This window comes from Lepidothrix coronata, unplaced genomic scaffold, assembly GCF_001604755.1.
Source record: "Lepidothrix coronata isolate B3197 unplaced genomic scaffold, Lepidothrix_coronata-1.0 Scaffold105, whole genome shotgun sequence".
Taxonomy (NCBI): domain Eukaryota; kingdom Metazoa; phylum Chordata; class Aves; order Passeriformes; family Pipridae; genus Lepidothrix; species Lepidothrix coronata.
In genome coordinates, this window is record NW_016690285.1 from 2,567,911 (window position 1) to 2,572,248 (window position 4,338).

Consider the following 4,338-nt stretch of genomic DNA (forward strand, 5'->3'; position numbering starts at 1 on the left):
TGGGGAGGCCCTGGCACAGGTTGGGCAGAGAAGCTGTGGCTGCCCCTGGATCCCTGGAAGTGTCCAAGGCCAGGTTGGATGGGGCTTGGAGCAACCTGGGCTGGTGGGAGGTGTCCCTGCCCATGGCAGGGGGTGGAGCTGGATGATCTTTAAGGTCCCTTCCCACTCAAATCGGTCCGGCATTCCATAATTCTACAACCAGGAGGAGGGTGTCTGAACTTCATCCTCTCCTTCCCTCCCTCAGCACTCCTTATCTTCCAGCTGGAATTGAGCACAAGCACAGCACAGGCACACACCCAGCAGCACACAAATATGGACTCACCATAACCAGACAACTGGATAACTATGGAGAAAAAGGCAATTAATGATGCACAATAAATAATATAGTTTTCCTTGCAACATTTGAAGCACGGTAAGTAATAAACACTGCTTTGAGAGGAGTGATATTCTATAAAACTACCCAACGAAAGTTCAGCCTTTGTTGCTGAACGGAGGAAAAACAGGTTTTTATTCAGTTATAACTAAATGGGATCTGGTTCTTCAATATGGAAAAACTAGATTAAATCTGAGACAAAAACTGAATCCCATTAATATTAGTAGTAAATAGAAATCTATGATTTTTTGGATGAGGGAGCTTTAATAATAAGAGGCTTCATGAAGAGAGAAATCAAAACTGGATTGTACATTCAGCAGATTGTTCAATACAAAAGCCAACAAAATTAGGCCATATTGATGTGATGAGCAAGAAGAAATATATTAGTTTCCAGCTCACAACATTCCAGTACAAGACATCATCGGAAAACCCAGTCAATTCTGATATCAGTCAGGTCCTGATGAAACGAGCCCACCCTTCCAGCAGACAATCCTCCAGGAATGGCCCCTATTGACACGTTGGTAATGAGATGGAAATGCATTTATTGCTGCTGGTTCCCAGCCCCAGCGGCGCTCACTGGGCCCGGCTGGGCGAGTGCTGCCAGCTCGGGGTGGCCACCACGGCCACCCCCATGTCTGGGGCAGGACAGACCAGCAAAGGTCTTTTTTAATCCTTGTAAAGGTATTGAGGTCTTGATATTTGAAATGATGCCATGGTTCAGCCTGGATAATGAGAGTGTCATCCGGTGCTTATCAGGGAAGGTGACATGTTTCAGTTGGGAGATATATATATATATATTTCCAAAGTTTTTCCAGGAACAACAAACCACATTTGTTCCAAAAGCAAGTTCCTAACATCTCTACCTAAAAAATGTGATACTTAGCAAGAAAACTGAAAAATAAATAATTCTCTTTCTATGAAGTTTCTGCTTGCTGGGGGCAGAGTCTGAGCTGCAAATGGGGAATGAGGTTCAGGGAATAAGTCAACACTTTAGGAAATAATTATGATAATAAAAATAAAATAAACCATAAACCACAACAGTAGTAGTAGTAGTAATAATAATAATAATAATAATAATAATAATAATAATAATAATAATAATAATAATAATAATAATAATAATAATAATAAAGTAGTATTGTACTTTTGCAGGGTTGGGGTACAATATTTTAATCAGGTCTTCTCTAAGCAAATCTGAAGTGTCCCATTGAATGATCTGTCCTAATGAGGTTCCATGTGGGTTTCCAAATCACCTCCTGCCTTGGCTTCCTGAGCAGGTCGGTGAATTAAAGGCCTGTGAAAAAGCAGGAGCATCCCACTGCCTGCACAGCCCTATTGTCAGTGTAACCTGTGTAATTGTTACAGTGACAGAGCTTTCCAGAAACCTCCTATTTGCCTCAAATCCTGAAATGTTAATTTTCATCTCTGATTAAGCTGAAGACCAGTCAAGGCTCCTTTTATTAAGTCAGGCAGAGTCCTACCTGCTTCCCGAGGGCTAAATTTGGCTGGGAAAGCCACCGTAATATTGTGTAATTAATTTGCCAGTCAAATAATTTCTGCAGGGCTCTAATTTACTTATCTGTCTGCAATCCTAATGAATCCCCCAGCTCAGTACTTTAATCATGTTTTCTGCCTTTTTATCTCCTTTTTTAACTCCAACTTTCCTAATTGTTTACTATGGGCTCATCTGTAACCTGTATTTTTGGCATGTTTTAGTTCTCACACCAAAACCCAGTCAAACACTTGGCTCTGCAGGTCTCCTTCATGACTGGGAACTGCCGAAAGCCTTCCTTGCTTTATTCCTCAATTTCTCCACAACAAACAAGGAAGTGGAGTCAATAAAAATCAAAGATGTAAAAATCCATGAGAAAAAGACATTTGCACTTGGAGCATTTAAGATGGTAACTTCATTCCAACTTGGTGTAACGTATGTGCAGAGCTTCCTAAAGATTATTCTGAGCACTGTATTCCCTGATTAATGCCAGTAGTAGATATGTTTCAAAAAATGTGTGCATATGAGACTTGAGGACGCCTTTTAGTGGAGAACATGGTGGTGCTGGGTTGACATTTGGACTTGATGATCTCCAAGGTCTTTTCCAACCTTAACAATTCTGTGATTCCAATAAATGTAACATTTACAGTCTTCGTCGTTTCTCTGCAAATCACAACTCTGTCCTCGTTTTTTTTTCTTCTAATACATTAATTATTTTAAATGCTTTGGTAAGTGGCATACTTATGTAGTGTTTCTGTGGTATTTATATGGTATTTATGTACCTGGGAGCAGAGACCTGCAGGTCTGTCATTGCGTGGGCAGGGAACGCCCACGGCTGGGCTGGATCCACGGCATGGTTCCTCCTCACGTGTTTGTGTTACACCACCAGGCTTTGCTGCTCTATTCTTCTGAATGGCAGTGTTGATTTTAAGAAGGAATTTCGAGTGCAAACATTCAGTCCTGGGGACAAGTGCAGCGGTAGGCAGATGTAGCAGAAGGAAACACAGACATGCCTATCTGTCTGTTCAGAATCCCTGTGATCCCTGTTCCCATGCAGTCCGGGGAGCCTCGTCAGGCTGGACTAGAGAACTCCATGAGGGTGGAGAGAAGTTGCTGTGGGAAATACGGAGTGAGTTTACGTGAGCATCTGACGAGGATTGACGAAAAACGCAGAAACTTGAGCAGACTAAAGAAAACCCATCCCCAGGGCCAGGGGAGGCCTCCCCAAAGGCGTGAGGTACCAGGAATGAGTTAATCCCACCAAGGAATGCCGAGGAGCTGCCAGATAACAGAGTGACATTGTTTTTCCCTGATGTCAGCACAGAAACCCAAACACAAAGAGGTGAATGTAGTCCTTGGAGGCAGCTGAATGTGGAGCTTGTGCCTGCCTCCAGCAGCATTGAGACAAGATGACAAAGTGTTTCCTGGAAGCAGGGGCTGGCTCCGGACAGCTGGGCCAGCCATGGTGGGAAGGACTGGGAGATGTTCACGTGCTGGGAGCAGCCACAGGGTCCCATTCTGCTCCCTCCTGCTTTATGAACATGCAGCTCTGACAGGTTCAGGCTTCCACTGAGTAATTTACAGCCATCCATGGTCATTTTATTTTCCTTTACAGCTCACTTTAAGGCATCTTATTTTCTCCTGAAGTGTCTCCACATTGTGTCTGGCCTGAGTAATTCAATTTATTCTGTATTAGGTAGGTGATGGTCTAGCGGATATTTAGGCCTTGCTGGAATAGAAGCCTTGTTTCACTTCAATATAGGCAGCACTTGTATTGCTTCCAGAGGGATGGTAATTAAATACTTGCTGATAGGCTTTGGATGTGGAGCTGCTCTTCTCAGCAGCCGGAACGTGCTCTGCCTGGATCCACCTCCTGAGCGAGAAGTTTCACAATTGGGTGACTGTCCATCACATATGAGAAATCCATAACGGCATAGTAATATCTGTATTATTCATTTTTGGCTATTCTGAAGTCTACAGGAAGGTAAACAAAAGGAGAAAAACCTGAAGAGAAGGTTTTAAATTGCTTTGTGTTTTTATTGCAGGGCTGGTATTAACCTGCTCGGCGCCCTTGGCTCGGCCTGGTGAGGAGCCACGGCTGCTCTGCGCCTGGGCTTACACACAAACCCCAGAGCTGGTGTGTTAATCAGGGAAAGCACACTCAGGAACTCCTAGACAGCAGCTTCTTAAAATCTGCTTGGAAGAAAGTGAAGCTGCAAATGTTGTTTTCTGAGAGGACGAAAAAACGTGAGTCACTGAGGTTATGGATGTCAAAATGGGGCACACTGAGGGTCAGCTGGGTGGGGAAGGGTCCTCCCCGTCCCGGCTCTGTGAGACCATACAGCTGCTTGTGAGAATATAAATTAAACACTCTGGAATTATCCAGCACATCTGGAGCCAGTCCAGAGGAGGCCACGGAGATGCTCCAAGGGCTGCAGCCCCTCTGCTCTGGAGCCAGGCTGGGAGAGCTGGG